General features: G+C 43.9%; 1 long non-coding RNA gene across 1 annotated transcript in view; it reads right to left on the minus strand.

Annotated features, from left to right (window-relative positions):
- The window catches only part of LOC134342929 (uncharacterized), a 29953-nt gene extending 8895 nt beyond the window's left edge, over positions 1-21058 (minus strand). Inside the window, exon 1 of the long non-coding RNA XR_010017136.1 lies at positions 20599-21058. This is a non-coding gene — a long non-coding RNA (uncharacterized LOC134342929). The remainder of the gene's footprint in view (positions 1-20598) is intronic.
- Positions 21059-22120: the final 1062 nt, after the last annotated feature.

Genomic DNA, 22120 nt, shown 5'->3' on the forward strand with positions numbered 1-22120 from the left:
TCCAGCAAGTATTTCCTCGCAGATATCCTCCTTCCCATTAACTTCAGAAATAATGGAGCAAAAATATTCTGCATGGTTGCAGTGAAAACCCAACAAGAGAGTTGTGGTCCCCCATCATATAGAACTCAGATCCTTCCTTTGTTCAATGTTAAGTCATCTGATCACCTGTGAAGCACTTGGGACATTTCACTCTGACGGTATTATGTTTGCAGAGGTCTACAAGTCCCAGTGCCTCATTGAACGGAAGGGATGCCAGATTAATATTCCTTCCATCCAGAGAATCCCAAATCACATTCCTGCACTGCTAAACTCATCTTCAGCTGATTTGTGAGGGCTTTTTGACCATTGCATACAATCAATCTCAAGTAAATCCATATATGTTTTGATATATATGTTTTGAAAGGGTTTAAATTTTTTTTAAAACTAGATTTAACTGGCTTTGGGGTTGGGAGAGGGGATTAAAATCAAAGAGTTATAACCTTAAAACTAGAGCAAGATTCAGGAGGAGATGTCAGGAAAAACATCATAAAAAGGGTGCAGTGGGGTGGATCATGATATTCTCGCCACTTCAAATGACTGACGTTACACCAAGTACAGATTCTTTGGCCGATGATGTTGTGCTGACCTTTTAACCTACTCAAAGATCCATCCAACTCTTTCATCCTATATGACCCTCCATTTTCCCATCATCCATGTGCCTATTCAAGAGCTTCTTAAATGCCCCTAATGTATCTGCCTCTACCACCACCACTGGCGGGGCATTCAAAGCACCTACCACTTTGCGTAAAGAAGCATACATTGAACGTTCTCCTGGCTTTTTCTTTCCACCTATCATCTTAAAGTTATGCTGAAGCTTGTGGAATCATCAGAAGTGTCCAAGTCAAGGTCTGTGCATTTCTTTTGGGTGAAAAGATTACAGATTGTGGACCAATAAGGGGAGATCAGCCATGATATTGAACAACCTCGGGGAGCTCTACAAAGATGGCCCAAGAATGGAGAGAAATGGACGGGAGTTGTGAACTGTCATTTTTATCCCATTATTTGAGACTGGACTACCAGGATTTATTGTCCATCCCCAATTGCCCCTCACATATAGACAGTGCCAGATATGGAGAGCAGATTCCTTTCTTTTTACAACAGTCTGCTGGTTTCATGATTACCATCAGTGACACTACTTTTAATTTGATTTATTTAAAAATTCAAGTTTGAATTTTCCACTTGCAGTGGTGGGACTTTACTAGCGTCCTACTAAAGCCCATTGTGGCTTTGTACAACAAGTCAAGGCAAGTTCAGTCAGAGATAGACCTAGGTCTAACCAGTGGCCACCCATACACTGACTGATTGCAGGAAAGGCAAGCTACAAGTGTTGGAAACAAACCCCAAGGCACAATTCACATGCCCAAGGAACAATAAAACACCTTCGATCAAGGAAAAGAATAGACCGCATCATAGTCAAATCAATCAGGCCTCAGTTCTTCACTGAAATTTGTTAAATGTCCTTTTCCCAAATCATCTCACAACTAAGTATTAGAGGTGCATTAAGGTTAGGGTTAGGGTAAGCCTAATGTATGGTAATTTAGTAATTTCCTGAAGCTCTCTCCCTCAGAAAAACCATTAAGCAGTGCAGCACACTCACTGTAATCCCTCTGAAAGTGTGTGCTTCCTCAGTGTTGATGACACTATATTAAAACTATTGATCTGGATCTCATTTTGACAGCAGACTGAATAATAACAGGAAAATAACACACTCAGCACACTGCTCAGTTCAACTCAGTACTGCTGACATTGGTAAACAACAGGAATTCTGCAGATGCTGGAAATTCAAGCAACATACATCAAAGTTGCTGGTGAACGCAGCAGGCCAAGCAGCATCTATAGGAAGAGGCGCAGTCGACGTTTCAGGCCGAGACCCTGCTGACATTGGTTCACTTCCTCAGCAGTAAATCTCAGTGTAAGTTTACATGTGCTACCTGTGACCAGAGTTTTACAAGGAACACAAGCATGCCTTTATTGAAAACTTCAGGTAAACCCAACAGCAGGCCATAGAGTCATTGGGCACTACGGCACAGAAACAGGCCCATCACCCCAAGTGTGTGCTGAATCATTAACCTGCCTAGTCCCATCGGCCGCACCCGGACCATAGCCCGCCAAAGCATCCGCCACTCGCACTGGTAGCTTATTCTACACTCTCTCCACCTCTGAGTGAAGACGCTTCCCCTCATATTTCCCTTAAACATTTCATCTTTCACCCTTGACCCATGACCTCTAGCTGTAATCTCACCAAAACCACAATGGAAAACGCTTGCTTGCATTTACCCTATCTATACCTCTAATAATTTTGTACACCTCCATCAAATTTCCTGTGGCTAAAGATATTTAAAACTCTCTGCTAGGGCCCCTGCAATTTCTGCACTAGCCTCCCACAGGCCCTGTGGATTTATCCACCCAAATTTGCCTCAAGACAGCAAATAACTCCTCTGTAATCTGTACAGGGTCCATGATGTCGCCCCTGCCTTATCCCACTTCATAGACACTGTGTCCATTTCCCAAGCAAATGTAGATGCAAACTATCCATTCAGGATCTTCTCCATCTCTTTCAACTCCAAGCACAGATCACAACTGATCAACAAAAGGACCAATTTTGTCCCTTGCTATCCTTTTGCTCTTAATACATCTGTAGAAGCCCTTCAACTTGTCCATAGAGCAACCTCGTGTCTTCTTTTAACCCTCCTGATTTTCTTAAGTGTTTTCTTGTATTTCTTATACTCAAGTACCTCATTTGTTTTCTACCTACCTATACGTACTACGCTTTCTTTTTCTTAATCAGGACCTCAATATCTCTCAAAGACCAAAGTTCCCTAAACCCGTTATCTGAGCCTTTTATTGTGACAGGAACATACAAACTCTGAAATCTTAAAATTTCACTTTTGAAGGCCTCCCACTTACCAAGTACACCTTTGCCAAAGTACAACCTATCACAATCCGCACATGCCAGATCCTTTCCAATACCATCAAAACTGCCCTTTCTCCAATTCAGAAACTCAACCCGAGGACCAAAGCTAACCTTTCCATAATTATCATGAAATTAATGGCAGTATGATCACTAGTTGCAAAGTGTTTCCCTACACAAACTTCTGTCTCACTCCCTAGTAGGAGATCTAGCATCACAATCACACTCTCTCTAGTTGGGACCTCTGTGTATTGACTAAGGTAATGTCTATTAATATGTGGCAAGTTAAAATCACCTACTCTTATGTCTCAACCTTATGTTTCTCGAACAGTCTGCAATCTTTACAAATTTGCTCCTCTAAATGCCATGGTCTGTAATATAATCCCAGTGAAACACTCACTCCGAATGCATGTTTCAATCTTTTTTAAGTAGAAATATCTTCTCCAACTGCATGTTTCAGTATTTTTTTTAAGTAGAAATATCTCCTCCTCTTGGCATCCTAGGTCTCACCATTAACAGCTTGCATCTAAATGTAAACATTCCAAAGTACTTCAAAGGAATGTTATCAAACAGCATTTGATACTAAGCCACATCAGGAGGAAAAGAGGAAGTCTTTAAGGAGTGCCTTAAAACAAGCAGCCAGGGAATGAGCTGATTGGTTTATACAGGGAGTTCCATAACTTAGGTCTAGCCAGCTGAAGGCACAGCTGCCATTACTTTATACTTTATTGTCGCCAAACAATTGATACTGGAACGTACAATCATCACAGCAATATTTGATTCTGCGCTTCCCGCTCCCTGGATTACAAATCAATAGTAAATATTAAAACTTTAAATTATAAATCATAAATAGAAAATAGAAAAATGGAAAGTAAGGTAGTGCAAAAAACACGGGAGGCAGGTCCGGATATTTGGAGGGTACGGCCCAGATCCGGGTCAGGATCTGTTCAGCAGTCTTATCACAGATGGAAAGAAGCTGTTCCCAAATCTGGTCGTACGATTCTTCAAGCTCCTGAGCCTTCTCCCAGAGGGAAGAGGGACGAAAAGTGTGTTGGCTGGGTGGGACGTGTCCTTGATTATCCTGGCAGCACTGCTCCGACAGCGTGCGGTGTAAAGTGAGTCCAAGGACGGAAAATTGGTTTGTGTGATGTGCTGCGCCATGTTTACAATCTTCTGCAGCTTCTTTCAGTCTTGGACAGGACAACTTCCATACCAGGTTGTGATGCACCCTAGAAGAATGCTTTCTACGGTGCATCTGTAAAAATTAGTGAGGGTTTTTAGGGGGCAGGCCAAATTTCTTTAGTTTTCTCAGGAAGTAAAGGCGCTGGTGGGCCTTCTTGGCAGTGGACTTTGCTTGGTTGGACCAAGTCAGGTCATTTGTGATATTAACCCCGAGGAACTTAAAGCTTTTGACCTGTTCCACTTGCGCACCACCGATGTAAATTGGGTCGTGCGGTCCGCTACTCCTTCTGAAGTCAACAACCAATTCCTTCGTCTTGCTGACGTTGAGGGATAGGTTATTGTCTTCACACCATGCCACCAGGTTCTTAATTTCCTCTCTGTACTCAAACTCATTATTACCCGAGATACGGCCTACGATTGTTGTGTCATCAGCAAATTATATAAATATTGAGTTCAATGGAAACTTGGCTACACAATCATGGGTGTACAGTGAGTACAGCTAGGGGCTGAGTACACAGCCTTGTGGGGAACCGGTGCTCAGAGTGATTGTAGAGGAGAGCTTGTCCCCTATTTTTACAGCCTGGGTCCTGTCTATGAGGAAGTTGAAGATCCAGCTGCAGATCTGAGTGCTAAGGCCCAGGTTCCAGAGCTTAGGAATCAGTTTATTTGGAATGATGGTATTAAAGGCAGAGCTGTAGTCAATGAAAAGGAGCCTTACGTATGCGTCTTTATTCTCCAGGTGTTCTAAGGAGGAATGTAGAGCCAGAGAGATGGCATCTGCCGTTGACCTGTTGCTCCGGTAGACGAATTGCAAAGTGTCGAGGTTGACCGGTAGGCTGTGGTTGATGTGTGCCATAACCAATCGCTCGAAGCACTTCATAGCAATTGATGTCAGAGCCACAGGTCGATAGTCATTCAGGCATGCCACCTTGCTCTTCTTCGGCACTGGGATTATCGTTGCCTTCTTAAAACACGAGGGGATCTTAGACTGATGCAAGGAGCAGTTGAAGATGTCAGCAAACACTCCAGCTAGCTCACTTGCACAGGCCCGGAGAACCTGTCCCGGGACACCATCTGGGCCCGTCCCCTTCCTTGGATTTATCTTCAGGAAGGCCCTTCTAACGTCCTCCTTGGTGACGATGAATCTCAATGCCACCAGGTCCGGTTCATCTGGAGGGAGCAGGACGCTCCTCTTCTGTTCGAATCTTGCATAGGATATGATAAGTTCGTCAGGAAGAGAAGCACCACAGTTATTGATATTCCCAGCCTTTTCCTTGCACCCAGTGATCTCATTTAGACCCTGCCATAGTCTACTGGCATCCCTCTGGTTAGCCTGGACTTCCAACTTGGCTCAATATTGCCTCTTGGCGCCCTTAATGGCTTTCTGGAGTTCACGCCTGGATTCTGTGTAGTGACTGGTATCCCTAGACCTAAAAGCCACAGCTCTAGCCTTCAAAAGGGACTTGACCTCATAATTCATCCAAGGTTTCCGGTTAGGGAATACCCAGATCGTCTTGCGAGCCACACAGTCCTCTGTGCATTTTCAAATAAAGTCCGTGACGGCTGAGGCATACTCATCGAGGTTGGCTGCCGAGTCCTTGAATACTAACCAGTCCACCGATTCAAAGCAGTCACGGAGGACCTCATTCGTTTCCTCCATCCAACGCGACACTACCTTTGACACCGTGACCTCCCGCTTCAGTTTCTGTTTGTAAGCCGGGAGGAGGAGTACGACCTGATGGTCCGATTTTCCGAAGTGAGGTCGTGGGACGGAACAGTAGGCATCCTTGACTGCTGTGTAACAGTGGTTAAGTATATTCAGGACTCTAGTGGGGCAGGAGACATGTTGGCATAACTTTGGCAGTGCCTTTCTGAGGTTGACCTGGTTAAAGTCCCCGACTGTAATGAGCAAAGCCTCTGGATACCTGGTCTCAAGTTCACTGATGTTGGCACACAGTATATTCAGAGCACACTCCATGTCTGCCTGGGGGGGGGGGGGGGGAGATGTAGACCGCTGTCAGTATTCCCGTGGCAGATAGTAGGGACGACACTTCACCGACAAGTGTTCCAGGTCCAGGCTGCAGAAGCTTGTCAGTGCCACTGTATCCGAGCACCACGCAGTGTTGATCAGTTGGCAGACACCACCTCCCCTCCTCTTGCCCAAAGATGCCATGTGGTCCATCCGATGGATTGAAAATCCCTCCGGTCGGATGGCACAGTCAGGGGTGGCAGGGGAGAGCCAAGTCTCGGTGAAACAGAATACACAGCAGTTCTGCATCTCCCTGCAGTAGGTGAGTTTCCCTTTAAGATCATCCACCTTGTTCTCTATGGCTTGCACATTAGCTAGTAGGATGGTGGGCATAGAGACCCTGAAGCCCCTCAGCTTCAATCTCACCAGCAGCCCAGCTCTTTTCCCACGCTTCCTTGGTAAATAGTGCATCTTTCCAGGTTTCCATCGATGCAGTGTGTTGTTGTCAGCTCTTTGAGGTTGGTGGACGCGTCCCACGGGGATCGATCGGCGGGTTGCGTCGTTGGGCACTCCGGGTCCGGCCGAGTGACGGAGGAGGCTCCGCTGCCACTTCCAGCTGCCGGGGGCCCGTGCTGTCAACTGGGTCGGGCCCCGAAGCTGACACTTAATCCCGGATGGCCGGGATCCTGGCTGAAAGAAGTCCGTAAGCTGAGCCACGGTTGTGGAGGCCTCCGCTCCAGCCGAGCCTCGGGCTCAATTTCCGAGGTCGGCAGCAGAGGCCTCACTTCCGGCAGCTGTGGATGTCCACCAATGGGACTTTACGGTGGTCGCTCCGGGGAAGCGTCTGGGGCACCTTGAGGTCTCCGATGTCACTTCTGTGTGGTCGTCTGCTCCAGAGACATGCTGGTCGGAATGGGCCGTGTCTCCAAGCACTCCGGCACAGTAGCAGACTGCGGGTCTCTCGGAACGTGGTAGGCCTCGGTCCAGGCCTCGCTGGTCAGGTTCAGGTGCGGTCCGGAGTTTAAGAAGCAATTCCGGCGCAGTGATCTTCAGCTGGGTCAGTAGCTTCGCCAGGGTGTTGTTGATCTTGCTAGATGTAGCAGATTGTAGGTTTAGAAGGGTTTCTCGGGTATAGGATAGTGTAGAGGGCAGTTTGCTTGGGAGAGCACACGCAGAGTCGCCAGTTACCGGCGCCATCTTGTTCAACCATTAGGCTAAATAACAGAATGGTAAAAGGACAGACTTGGTGGGCTGAAAAGAGGAAAGGTGCATCTCTATGGTATTAAGGTTGAGAGCTCTCAGATGGCTATACAGCTGGAGGAAAAGAGGAATCAGAAAGATCATGGAGGAATTTTGAATGAGGCTAAGCAAAAAACAAAGGTATAACAAGATCAGTAACCACCATGGGTCAGGGAGCCTTTTGGCATGTTATTTACAGACAGTTGTACTGAGGCCAGCCACACATTCTAGAGCAGTTATAAACTGACCACCCAGTGTTGGCTGTCAGCCAGCTATGGCTGCAAAGTCCACCGAGAGCAGCTGAGAAATGGCCTGGCCTAAGTTTAGACACTATATCTCCACTGGATCAAGACTTCACACTGTTAAGACGAGGGGGCAGTTGGTGTGCAACAGCCACCCCAAGTTTAAAGAAATTGCGCTCAGGCATCTCCCATTCTTTACTGCAATGGAAGCAAATTCTCATCAACCCAAGAGGACAGCATGAGTCAGTGATGGAAGGCTTTCACCAAGAATCAGTGCCCTGCCTTGAGCACAGGGGGCTGAAGGGCCTGTTTCTATTTCCAAACCAATCGCTAAGTATCTATCGATAAGTTCCCATTTGGTCTGTAGCCTACCATGTCTCAGCAATTCAAATACTCATCCGAATGCTTCTTAAATGTTGTGAGTGCATTTGCCTCCACCATATTCCCTAGCATTTTATTCCAACTTCCAACCACGCTCAGGTGAAAAAAATTCTTCGGTAGATCTCCTCATAATCTGTTACAACTCATTTGTCTTCTGGCATGGGAAAATAAGGTAGTTGTTAAATTGTTTTAGCTTGTGTGAGTGTCTCAATGAGGGGATTTAGTTTCATGACAAGGAGCTGGTCATTTAAAATCAAGGAATTACTTTTTACAGAGAACAGAACAGCTCTGGAATTCTCTGTCCTAGAGAATTGTGGAGCATAGACACATCTTTGAAAGATCGAAAAATTGAGGGCTTTGGCAGTCAAGTAGTTGAGCCCTTGGGTAGATCATCCATGAATATATTGAATGGTACACTAGGCTAGACAAGAGGGTCTGAGCAAAAAGGAGACATTGGATAAACTTGGGTTGGTCATACTAGAGAAGGGTTCCCAACCTGGGGTCCACTGATTCCTCGGCTAATGGTAGCGGTCCATGACATGAAGAGGGTTGGGAACCCCTGGCCTAGAGCATTGGAGGGCAAGGGGAGATCTGGTAGAGGCTTTTAAAATTATGAGAGGCATATTCAGATACATTAGACATCTAATGGGTAGAAATGTCAAACACCAGAAGACATGGTTTTAAGTTTGTGTGGGGGAGTGGGAGGGTTGGGGAGCTTAAAGGTGGCTGAAGCACAAGTTTTGTTATTTTTTTATGCAGACAATAGTAGATACCTGGAACAGGTTACCAGAGTTAGTAGTGGAATCTACGGTCTGATGGAGTTCGAGAGACACATGAATATGAAGGGAATAGAGATGGATGATACACAAAAGGCATTTCGTATAAATTGGCATCAAGATCAGCATAACATTGTGGGCCAAATGGTCTGTCTAGTGCTGTACAGTTAGATGTTCTATGTCAATATACCTGTGTTGCCACCTATAGACCTCTACACCAAGGTTCATTTTTAGCTCAATACTCCCAAGGAATGATATCTGTCCTAAGCATGACCTTGCACTTTCCAGCACTACATTGCATCTACCAATGTCCTTGGCAGGTTAAAAATAACCTTCACCCCATCAACAACGATAGTTTTCTTGTCATGTGCAGACTTACTAGTCGTACCTCCTATGCTGATGTCCAAAAATCAGAGATTCAAGGCCCAATCCCCACTTCAGTAGCCCATGTACAAATTCAGCAGTTGCAAAAGGGGTTGGCACTGAGCAAGCAAAACACCAGCTTGGAGGGCCACCCTTAAGAGGGACTTTAAACAAAGACTCCATGTGTTCTCTAAACTACTTGGACAAGGATCATCTGCTCACAGTTTCAAAGGGGAGTTCACTCCATTCCTAAAGACCAGGGCCAATATTTATCCTTGAACTAATATTATTAATGAACAGATTGTCTGCAAGTCAGCAGAACGCAAACTGGTTGCTGTTAATCTTAAAGAGAAGCAGCAACTGCAATTGGCTGCAAAGTATTTAGGATCAAAGAGAACTAGATGTCACAGACGCCTTAGCAAATTCAGATCGACCTTTTTTTAATCTTAGCTGCCACACCCTAAAGAGGTTCCAAAGCACATTCTGGCCACCAAGGTAGGGTAACGTAGCAGTAAGCATAACATTTTGCAGCCCCAGCAACTGGGGTTCAACTTCTGCTGCTGTCTGAAAGGAGTTTGTACGTTCTTCTGATAATCATTTGGGTTTCCTCCAGATGATCCCATTTCCTCTCACATTTCAAAGACATAAGTGTTAGGTTTAGTAATTTGTGGGCATGCTATGTTGGCAGCAGAAGCACAGTGACACTTGCATGCTGCCCCCAGCACATCCTTAGACTTCGTTGGTTGCTAACACAAACAACACATTTCACTGTATCCATAGATGTGACAAATAGAGCTAATCTAATCTAATCTAATCTGAAGTGCAGATAGTGTTGTAGGAAACATGACAGATGGTGTGAACAGCAAGATCACAAAAACAGTTGATACACATAACCAATGGCTATAGGGAAGGTGTTACAGTACTACAAAACTGACTATAAGCATCTTCAAGACAATATTGGTGGAAGATGATATTTCTTGATACCACACCCAAAGAGGAAGGCGGTCAGACCAGTTTGTTGCATGACGTCTACGTTAAAGACAAACTAAATTTGCAAAAGAAAATTTTTCCACGGCCTACGAGCTGCCCTGAGGTCTGCAATTGGATGGTGTCCAGGTACAGCACATTAAAAAATATGATGAGATAATGATGAAGCATTCAGAACTTATGGAACTTGACAGGGATATTTCTTTGATCTGGATTGTCTAGAACCTGCAGACAGAGCCTCAACATATAGGGTCATTTTTTTAGGGCAGGTATGAAAAGGAATTTTGTCACCCAGAGGAGAATGGATCTTTGAAATTCTCTTCCCAGGGTTCAGTCACTAATTATATTCACAAAAGGGGTAGATTAAGGGAATCAGGGAATGAGGAGTTAGTGCATGGAAGTTATGCTGAGTTAAAAAAAAACTAATCAGGTATGGTCCTACTGAGTGTTGAAATAGACACAAGGGACTGAAAAGACTATTGTTTCTGTTTCCTATGTTCTTAAGACAGAATGGCAGAAGGGAGTGAAGTGAATTTTTAACTCTACCTCAGAAATCCTCACCTCCTCCTCCTCCACTCTGTGACTCCTAACCAATTGCTGACAGCCCTTCCACAGAGAAATGAATGGAACACAAGAATTATGATAAATAGGTCACACATAGATTAGAAATCAGTAACCAGTAGGGCACCACTGCGATCAGGACTGAGCTTTCAACTATTAGTAAATTATATTAAGAACAGATGAATATCCCAAGTGTATACAGAAAAGATTACTGAGGTTACAAAGATAGGTTGGTTAGCAAGTTCCAAGGACCCTGCAAAGGGTTAGGTTACGTGAGTGGACAAGAATATGGTAGATGGAATAAGGGTGGAAAAATATGAAGTTCTTCACTTTGGAAGAGAAAATCAAAAAGCATTTTAAAGGCTGTGAGAGCACTATGCATTGATACAGAGATCTTGGAGTGCTCCTACATGACACACAAAAGGTACCATTCAGACAGCAGGTAATGGCCTTTATTACAAGAGTATAGAGCAAGGATTCCCAATCTTGGGTCCACAGACCCCTTGCTTAATGATATTGGTCCATGGCATAAAATATGTTGAGAACGCTTGGTATAGCTATTAAAAGTAGGGACATTTTGATGCAACTTTATAGGACGTTGGCAAGACCAGATCTGGAGTACCATATACAGTTTCTGTTCCAATGATGTTAAGAATCGGGTCAAAAGGGGGGAAGGGGATAGGCAACCAGTGCAGAGTACCCCTGTGGCTGGGTGAGGGTGGGGATGACCTAGCAGAGAAAGGCCACAACAATCAGTTCTCTGGCTCTTTGGCTCAGAAGGGAAGTGGGGAGAAGAGACAAGCTGTAGTCATAGTAGATTCAATGGTTTGGAGAACAGACAAGAGGTTCTGTGGATGAGAATGAGATTCTTAGATGGTATGTTGTACCCCAGGTGCCAGGGTCAGGGACATCTCAGATCATGTATAGAGCATTCTTAAGTGGGATGGTGAGTAGCCAGAGGTTGTGGTCCATTTCAGTACCAATGACATTGGTAAGAGGGAAGATGACATCCTGCAAAGTCAGTTCAGAAGTTAGGTGCTAAGGTAAAGGACAGGACCTCCAGGGTTGTGATCTCAAGATTGCTACCCATGCCACATCCTAGTGAGGCCAGAATTAGGAAGTTAAAGAAATAGTGCAGGAGGGAGAGCACCATTATTGGATCATTGGGCTCTCTTTCAGGGAAGGTGGAATCTGTACAAAAAAGACATTTTGCATCTGAGTTGGAGGTGGACTAACATTCTTGCAGAAATATTTGCTAGTACTAAACAGCAAGGTTTAAACTGGAGTTGCAAGGGGATGGAAATGAGAGCAGATAGTGGAATGGTTGTGGAGAAAGATTTTATTAAGCCTACATACAAAGTCAGAAATTCAGATGTTAAGCATGGTGGAACTAATGTTCTGAGTTGTGTATATTTCAATGCAGGGAGTATTGTAGGAAAGGTGAGTGAGCTTAGGGCACAGACCAGTGAGGGGAATTATGATATTGTAGCCATTAGTGAGACTTTTGCAAGGGGGACAGGACAAGCAGTTCAATGTTCTGAGGTTCTGTTGTTTTAGATGTGATAGAGTGGGAGGAATTAAGGGGGAGGGGTAGCATTACTAGTCAGGGAAAATGTCATGACAGTGCTCAGTCAGGATAGACTGGAGCGCTTGTCTCATGAGGCTTTATGGGTAGAACTGAGAAATGAGAAAGATATGACCAAATTAATGGATTTTATATTACAGAGCACCCAATCGTCAGCGGGATTTAGTGAAGCAAATTTATAGACAGATCGCAAACTGTTGCAAGAACACAACGTAGGTGATTTTGACTTTCTACATATTGACTGGGACTCACGTGCCATAAAAGGACTAGATGGGAAAAAGTTCATTAAATGTGTTCAGGAAGGCTTCCTTAATCAGCACATAGAAGTCCCAACTAGAGAGAATGTGATACTAGATCTGCTATTAGGTAATGGGACAGGGCAGGTGAGAAATATTAATAGGGGAACACTTTGGATCTAGTAATCATAAAGCTATTAGTTTCCAGATAATTCTGGAGAATGATAGGTCTGGTCCTCCGGTTGAGATTCTAAATTGGAGGTAGCCCAATTTTGATTGTATTAGAAAGGATCTGGCAAGTGTGGATTGGGCCCAGTTGTTTTCTGGCAAAAGTGTACTTGGTAAGTGGGAGGCCTTCAAAAGTGAAATTTTGAGAGTACAGAGTTTGTATGATCCTGTCAGAATAAAAGGGAAGGATAACAGGTTTAGGGAACCTTGATTTTTGAAAGATATTGAGGGCCTAGTTAAGAAGAAGGAGGTGCATATCAGCAAAGGACAAATGAGGTACATGAAGAGTATTAAAAATGCAAGAGAAGACCTATAAAGGAAATTAGGAGGGTTAAAGGAAGGCATAAGGTTGCTCTAGCAGACAAGATAAAGGAGAATCCCAAGGGCTTCTACAGGTATATGAAAAGCAAAAGGATAGCAAAGGACAAATTTGGCCCTCTTGAAGATCAGAATTATGATCTACACATGGTGCTGAAAGAGATGGAAGAGATTTTTAATGGATTTTTTTGCATCTCTATTCACTCAGGAGATGGACACGAAGTCTATAGATGTGAGGCAATGCAGCAGGAAGGTTATGGACCCTATACAGGTTACAGAAAAAGAAGTGTTTTCTGTGGTTGAGGCAGATAAATCCCTATGGCTTGACAAGGTGTTCCCTTGGACCCTGTGGGAGGCTAGTGCAGAAATTGCAGGGGTCCTAGCAGAGATATTTAAAATGTCTTTAACAACAGTTAAGGTGCCGAAGGATAGGAGGATAGCTATTGTTGTTCCATTGTATAAGAAAGGCTATAAGATATTATTGGCTGGTGAGCCTGATATCGGTAGTGGGTAAATTATTGGAAGGTATTCTTAGGGACTGAATATGTAAGTATTTGGATAAGCAGGGACTGTTTGGGCATAGTCAACATGGCTTTGTGTGTGGTACAGTACATCATGTCAAACCAATCTTATAGAGTTTTTAAAGGAAGTTACCAGGAAAGCTGATGAAGGCAATGCAGTGTATGATGTCTACATGAACTTCAGCAGAGCCTCTGGCAAGGTCCTGCACGGGAGGTTGGTCAAGAAGTTTCAGTCACTTGGCATTAACGATGAGGTAGTAAATTGAATTAGACATTGGCTTTGCAGTAAAAACCAGAGGGTGATCATAGACTGTTGCCTCTCTGACTGAAGGCCTGTGACTACTGGTGTGCCACAGGGATTGATGCCAGATCCATTGTGGTTTGTCATCTATAGCAACGATCTGGAAGAACAAATTTGTGAATGACACCAAGACTGGGGTGTAGTGGACAGTGAGGAAGGCTATCAAAGCTTGCAATGGGATCTGGGCCAGTTTAAAAAATGGGCAAAAAATGGCAGTTGGAATTTAATGCAGACAAGTTGAGGTGTTGTTTTTTGGGAGGACTTACATGGTGAGCAGAAGGACACTGAGGAGTCTGGTAGAATAGAGGGATCTGGGAATACAGATCCATAATTCATTGAAAGTGGCATCACAGATTCATAAAGACAGCTTTTGGCCTTCGTAAATCAGATCAGAGTAGAGTACAGGAGTTGGGAGGTTATGTTGACATTGTATAAGACATTGGTGAGGCCTAATTTGAAGTATTGTGTCCAGTTTTGTTCACCTCTCTACATGAAAGATCAAAATCAAAATCAGGTTTAATATCACTGCCCTATGTTGTGAAATTTGTTAACTTAGCAGCAGTACAATGCAAAAGATGATCAGTATAGAAAAAACTGAATTATAGTTTGTCAAACTATAAATAGTCAAGGTAAAATAAGTAGTGCGAAAGCAGAAATAAAATGTCAATAAGATTGAAAGAATGCAGAGACAATTTACCAGGATATTGCCAGGACTTGAAGACCTGAGTTATAGGGAAAGATTGAAGAGGTAGGACTTTATTCCCTAGAGCACAGGAGAATGAGGGCAGACTTGATGGAGGTATACAAAATTATGAGGGGTATAGCTAGGGTAAATGCAAGTAAGCTTTGAGGGTGGGTGAGACTAGAACTAGAGGTCATGGGTTAAGGGTGAAAGATGAAATGTTTAAAGGAAACATGAGGGGAAACTTCTTCACTCAGAGGGTGGTGAGAGTGTTGAATGAGCTGCCAGCAGAAGTGGTAAATTCAAGGTCAATTTCAAAATTTCAGAGAAGTTTGATAGATACATGGGAGGGGTATGGAGAGCTATTGTCCAGGTGCCGATCAATGAGACTAATAGTTCAGCGCAGACAGGATGGGCTGAAAGGCCTGTTTCTGTGATGTAATTTCTGTGACTCTAATACAGGCTGTTCCCAGGTAATGAATGTGTTCCATTTGTATAGATATTCTTAAGTTGGTTTTGTCCTCAGAGATCATCCAATACGATAATTATACCTCCATAGTATTGTAATGAATGACATTAAAACACACAAGAACAATGACTATAACTGGAGAGATGTAACTAGTTCTGGAGTATGTGGCGTGATCTTCTCCAAAGGGTTGACAGGGTGCATGTCAAGAGGATATTTTCCTCGTGGGTTTACTAGAACCAGGGTGGGTATCCTAGACAGCAATGGAGGTAGAATCATTGAATATATTCATAGAACAGTTACAGCACAGGAACAGGCCCTTCGGCTGTGCAGTACTAGCAACCCAGGTTCAATTCCCATCACTGTCTGTACGGAGTTTGTACATTCCCCTGTGACTGCGTGGGTTTCCCCTGGGTGCACCAGTTTCCTCCCACAGTCCAAAGATGTACAGATTGGTAGGTTAATAGGTCATTGTAGATTGTTCCATGATGAGAGCGAGTTTAAATCAGGGGAATGCTGGGCGGCGTGGCTCAAAAGGCCAAAAAGGGCTACTCTGCACTGTATCTCATTGAATAAATAAATTCAAGACAGGATGACAGTTACTTAAACAACAAGAGTATGGGAAAGACTAAGATGGAAGCAGACATAATAGGAACTTTAAAAGGGGAACTTAATAAACATCTGAGATCAAGTTTACACAGCACAGATACAGGTTCTTCAGTTCACTCTTCTATGCCAATCAAGAAACCCATCTAGTAAGTCCAATTTGCCTGCATAGGACCTATGGAATAGCCCTCTAAATCTTTCCTGCCCATGTACCTGTCTAACTGTCTTGTAAACATTATAATCGTACCGTCTCCTAGTATCTCCTCTGGCAGTTTGTTCCATATACTGTGTGTGGAAAACTTGCCCCTCAGAACCGCTTTAAATCTTTTCCCTCACACCATAAACTATAACTTGAGGTTTCAATCAGGTGGCCGTGCCCAGTTAAACTGGTGACCCCCGTTTCCATCCGGGGGTCAGTGTGGACATGGTGGAGGATTACAAATACCTGGGGATACGAATTGACAATAAACTGGACTGGTCAAAGAACACTGAGGCCGTCTACAAGAAGGGTCAGAGCCATCTCTATTTCCTGAGGAGACTGAAGTCCTTTAACATCTGCCAGACGATGCTGAGGATGTTCTACGAGTCTGTGGTGGCCAGTGCTATCATGTTTGCTGTTGTGTACTGGGGCAGCAGGCTGAGGGTAGCAGACACCAACGGAATCAACAAACTCATTCAATAAGGCCAGTGATGTTGTGGGGATGGAACTGGACTCTCTCACGGTGGTGTCTGAAAAGAGGATGCTGTCTAAGTTGCATGCCATCTTGGTCAATGTCTCCCATCCACTACATAATGTACTGGGTGGGAACAGGAGTACATTCAGCCAGAGACTCATTCCACCGAGATGCAGCACTGAGTGTCATAGGAAGTCATTCCTGCCTGTGGTCATCAAACTTTACAACTCCTCCCTTGGAGGGTCAGACACCCTGAGCCAATAGGCTGGTCCTGGACTTATTTCATAATTTACTGGCATAATTTACATATTACTATTTAACTATTTATGGTTCTATTACTATTTATTATTTAAGGTGCAACTGTAACAAAAACCAATTTCCCCCAGGATCAATAAAGTATGACTATGACTAAACATTCCTATTCATCTCTTTTTTTTATATAAAGAATCTCATTGCCCATTCTGACCATCACTAAACTGACTATGGAAATATTTAGTAGTAGAACTAAAACAGTAGTTACTATTCCAAGTGGGGCGGGTGGGTGAGACTCTTTGGCAGAAGCTTTGATGAGGCATCCATAAGCCAAAACATTCACTCTGGTTTTCTTTACAGATGCTGCCACCATTCGCTGCTTTCATTCAGATTACGTCTGCAGTTTTTTTATTTGAATTAATCTAGTAAACTTTCTTTGAATTGTTTCCAATTCATTGACATCCTTCCTTAGCACACAGTGGCCAGATGTGGTCTCGCCAGTGGCCTGTGTGACTAAAGCACATCCTCACTACCTTCACATGCAATCAATAATGGTACTGTTAGATTTCTGAACTTCCTGCTGAGACCCAAATCCCTCCGCATTTTTGAGCTCCATAATCTCTCACCATTTAGACAAGATTTTCATCCCAAATGGATAATTTCACATCTCCCCATTTAATAGAGCCAGATAGCCACAGAGTTGTACGGTGCAGAAACAGACCCTTTCGCCCATCTGCACTAGTCCCAACCACCTGCACTAGATGGTAGCCCTTCATAACTTGTTTATATAAGAGACTGTCTAAATGTTCAAAGATTGTATCTGACTCCATCATCTCCACTGGCATAGAGTTCCATGTCTTAATAGCTCTATGTTAAAAAAAATACTCCATTTGCCAGATCTTTGCCCACCTACCTAACCCATCTGTATCCCTCTGTGTCATCTTCACATCTTCCTTTTCATCCTAAACGCAAGGGATTGGAAATCTTGAGCAACACACACAAAATGCTGGAGGAACTCAGCAAGTCAGGTAACACCTATGGAGGGAAATACACAGTTGACATTTTGGGCTGAGACCCTTCATCTGGACTGGAAAACAAAAGTACAGAAGCCAGAATAAGAATGTTGGTGAGGGGGAAGTGGTATACTGAGCCCAAATTTTTAACTATTTATTCATCTCCATAGATGCTGCCTTGCTGAGTTCGTCCAGCATTCTGTGTGCGTTCTTTCCCTTTCACCCTATCTTTTTAACAATCATGCATTTGCTGCTTACTCCACATTCAGTTGGAGATCTCGTTCAATTACCTGGCACAGGCAAGATGGACTGAATGGCCTTCTCCACTTACATAGGTAGAGAAGGACATGGACCTTGTCTGGGCAGATAGGATTAATGTAGGTGTGGAAGGGCCTGTGTCTGTGCCATACAACTTCCTGACTGTGGGAAATCATGAAGAGGCTGGATTCACTGATAGTAAATTTTTGGCTGGTACATCATACGTGATAAGAAGACATGTAGAGGGGACTGAGAGAAAACACCACCTCTTCTCAGCTCTGAGCTAACATTCAGTGTTCTACAGCTAAGAGTGAAGGGTCAGAACATAAAATCCATTCAGTGCCCAAATCCTGAATCTGACTTATTCATTTACCACGAGTCTACTGACTGTGGGGAGAGCATATCATTGGCCAAGCTGACAGCTGCAGTGCAACTCTGTGGGAAATATAACATTGCCTTTTAGCCGCCTCCTCCAATAAATCTAGAGAACTCGTGGTCAGGAGAACTTCCCTATGGTGAGCAACTGATTAGTTTATGCTGTTTGTGGAAGCAGCCTCCGCACTAATTGTCTGTGACCTTGCCTGCATATTCTTTTAACAGTAAATCTACTTGTAATGTCAGTAATTGGTTGTCAAATACTTCATTCCTGGAGCTCCTGAAAACTCTAGGAAAGAGAAGTGCCTGATATAACTGTCCAAAACTCTGAGGCAATTGGAAAGCTTGAAATGGTCACTCACATATTCTCACAAAATCTACAAATTTTGCACGGCCCCTGGACAACCGATTCCAGGCCGGTGCCATTGACTGAGAGGTCACAGAAGAAACATAAAGATTTCACGGTGGCGGATGCTGCGACGGGAGGTCTCTGTAGTCAAATGACTGCGCTCTGTCTCTCTTTCTCTTGATGGTGGGGAGAGTTTGCTACCTATTCTCTAGTCGGAGAAACTACGAATAAAAACAATATAGCAGACTGTAACATCGTAACAGCAACCATTCGTCTCCCCTTTCACTATGAAATGGGTGACATCTCTCTGTCCCTTGTTCGTGCAAGAAAGCAAGAAAGAGCCTCTGGTATGTCAACTGTCAGGTAAACAATAGTTTTTGTTGACTGCAGATCAGAGTTTTGGGGGCTTTGCTATTGCTTGTTGTGTGATGGACGCTAATGCTTTTTGCTGAAATGAGTGGGGGGTTGATGCTTTGCTGCTGTGTGTGGGAGGGGGAGGGGAGAAGGGGCTTTGGGGTTCTAACGTTTTTCTGTCATTCATTATTTTGAAGTTCTATTTTTCATGGATGTCTGCGAAGACCAATATTTCAGGTTGTATATTGTATACATTATCTGATAATAAAAGGAACCATAAGGAATAACAAAGTACAGAATTCTGACAAAGGGACCTGTCATCTATTTATGGTGGGAGCATGAAAGTCAGCAGAGCAGGAGCAAAGAAACAGCATTTTGTTTAACATCACATGGAAACAGGGTCCTCAGCCTATTCTGACCAATTGCCCACACTTAGTCCATATCCCTCCAACCTTTCCTATGCATGCACCTGTCCAAATGTCTTTGAAATATTGTAAATGTACCTACCTCCACCATTTCCTCTGGCAGCTGGTTCCATGTACAACACCCTCTATAAAAACAAACCTGACCTTCAGGTCTCCTCTCACCTTAAATCTATACCATCTTGTTTGAGGCTTTCTGAGATTTAAAAAGAACAGATATCCACCTTATCTGCTCCCATGATTTTATGAAGCTCTTTCTATAAGGTCACGCCTTAGCATCCTCTGCACTGGAAAAGTCCCAAAATCACAGAAACTAAGCAAACTGTAGGGATTCGGGGCATTTCTCCCCAATGACCTGGGGATATTTAACATGGGCATAGAACTGGTTAACTCGGCTGTCACCACATTGCTGTTTGCTGGAGCTCGCAGTACCCTAAACTGGTTACACACACCTCTGGACATTGTTTGGGCCGTCCAGTTGTTGTAAATAGCGCTAGAGAAAGGCAAATCTTTCGTTTACTTCTTTAAGTGTAGGCACAGTAAGCAGGAAGGGGAGAGGCACCTTGGCTTTCAGAACAGCTTAGAGAAGCAACACAGAAAACAAGCTCGGCTTTGAGTACGAAAGTAACCGATGTAATCAAACCGCAATCGAGGAGGTATCGTTGAGAAAAAGGGGAAGGAGCAAGAGTTGCAAAGCAGCAAGCCCGAAATCTTACAACAGGGCTGTTGCTCAACCGCTGCCCGCTGGCACCCTTGTAAGATTAACAAGCTTAGCCTCTCTCTGAGCGGGGCACTCCGCTCCTGAATCGTCAATCACCCTAGACGCCATGCAGCGACGCAAAGTAAAAGTCCCCACGAAGCAGTAAGCCGCTCGCCGGCCTGGGTGGGTCGCCTTCACTCAGTGGCCAAAAAAAAGGCTCCTCTTCCCAACAACAGCCGCTGTTCAAGGGCTCTCCGTTTCTCTCGCCCTCTCACATGGGCGCGATTTTAAATTAAATTTACCGTTCAATTTTTTTTCAAAAAAGTGATGGGACCCGTCTTTAGTTCGTGTTTTGTAAAATTATGTCTGTAAGGAAGCAACAGCAGCATGTTAATATTAACGGAAAATATAAACTTTAAGAGGTCACTTTTGCCGGTCTTCCCCTTTCTCGCCTCGGTTTCCCCAACACACCCGAAGGCTCATTTCAAGTGCCGGCACTAACTGATCACTCCGAGCTCCGGCAATAGGACAGCCTACTCTCAGCAATGAAGCGGTTTCGTTAAAGCGAGAACGAAAGGGAAATGGTTTCAACTTTTCTTTTCTCTTACCCTTTCACTGAAGGCTCTGGGTCCAAGTAGGTGAAGTCAAGGTCGTTTTGACATAAGGATCAGCAAGTATAAAGCGAAGCCATTTGAACTTCCTCGGCCGAAGTCTTCCTTGTGCGCTGAGGTGTGGCTGTAACTCGCTGCGAGTGAGTCAGTGGGCCGACCTTGTTCTGCTCTATTTCCCAGGAGTAGAGAAAGTACAGAACGCCACCTCTGGGTACAACTGGTGCACAGCCAGCGAGAAACACCCGTCTGAAAGGTGTGCTCATTCATGCGTGCGTGTGTGTCTGAAAGGTGAGCACATATGAGTGTGTACTTGTGCGCGCGCAGTCTTCCTCACTACAGTAATGCATACATTTGTACAAGTTATCAATACAGTTCTCCACAGAAGCGTGTCTGAGAGAAAAGCCACTCAGAATTCAAAGTTATGAATTATACAGCACTGGAAAAGACCCTTCGGCCCAACTCGTCCATGCTAGTCCCATTTGTCTGCATTTGACCCAAATCCCTCTAAACCTTTCCTGTCCATATACCTATCCAAATATATTTTAAACATTGTAATTGTACCTGCACTTTCTCACACCTTAAACCTATGCCCACTAATGCTAGGCTCTCCTATCCTGGGAAAAAGGCCAAAGTAAATTTATTATCAAAGTATATAATGTCACCATATACAACCCTGAGATTCCATTTCTTGCAGGCATTCACAGTAAGTAGAAGAAGAACAGTAGAATCAATGGAAGACCCCACCCAACAGGACAAACAACCAATGTACAAAAGATAACAAACTATGCAAATACAAAAAAGAAAAAAGAAATAATATCAAACAAATGAACAATAAATATCAAGAGCATGAGACGAAGAGTCCTTGAAAGTGAGTCTGCAGGTTGTGGGAACAGTTCAGTGCTGGTGCGACTGAAATGTGGTTGCTTCTTGATGGTCGCAGTGAGCAGACAGCATAGACTGAATGGTGGGGGTCCTTGAAGATGGAAGCTGTTTTCCTGCGACAGTGCTCTATGTAGATGTATTCAATGGTGGGGAGGGCTTTAACCATGATGGACTGGACTGTATACACTACTTTTTGTAGCTTTTTCTGTTCAATGACATTGGTGGTTGCATCCCAGGCTGTGATGCAACCAGTCAGTATACTCATCACTGCATATCTATAGAAATGTATCGAAGTTTTAGATGACATGTGAAATCTTTGCAAACTTCTAAGAAAGTAGGGGCACTGCTGTGCTTTCTTCATAGTATCATTTATGTGCTGGACCCAGGACAGATCCTTTGAAATGATTACGCCAAGGATTTTAAAGTTGCTGACCCTCTTGGGGTCTGATCCTCCTCTGGTTTCCTCCTTCTGACATCAATAATCAGCTCCTTGGTCTTGCTGACATTGAGTGAAAGGTTGTTGTTGTGGCACCATTCAGCCAGGTTTCCAGTCTCCCTCCTATATGCTGATTCGTCAACACCTTTGATTCAGCCATCAGCAGTGGAGTCACCAGCAAATTTAAATATGGCATTGGAG

The sequence above is a fragment of the Mobula hypostoma genome, chromosome 2 (assembly GCF_963921235.1).
Source record: "Mobula hypostoma chromosome 2, sMobHyp1.1, whole genome shotgun sequence".
NCBI classification, from domain to species: Eukaryota; Metazoa; Chordata; class Chondrichthyes; order Myliobatiformes; family Myliobatidae; genus Mobula; species Mobula hypostoma.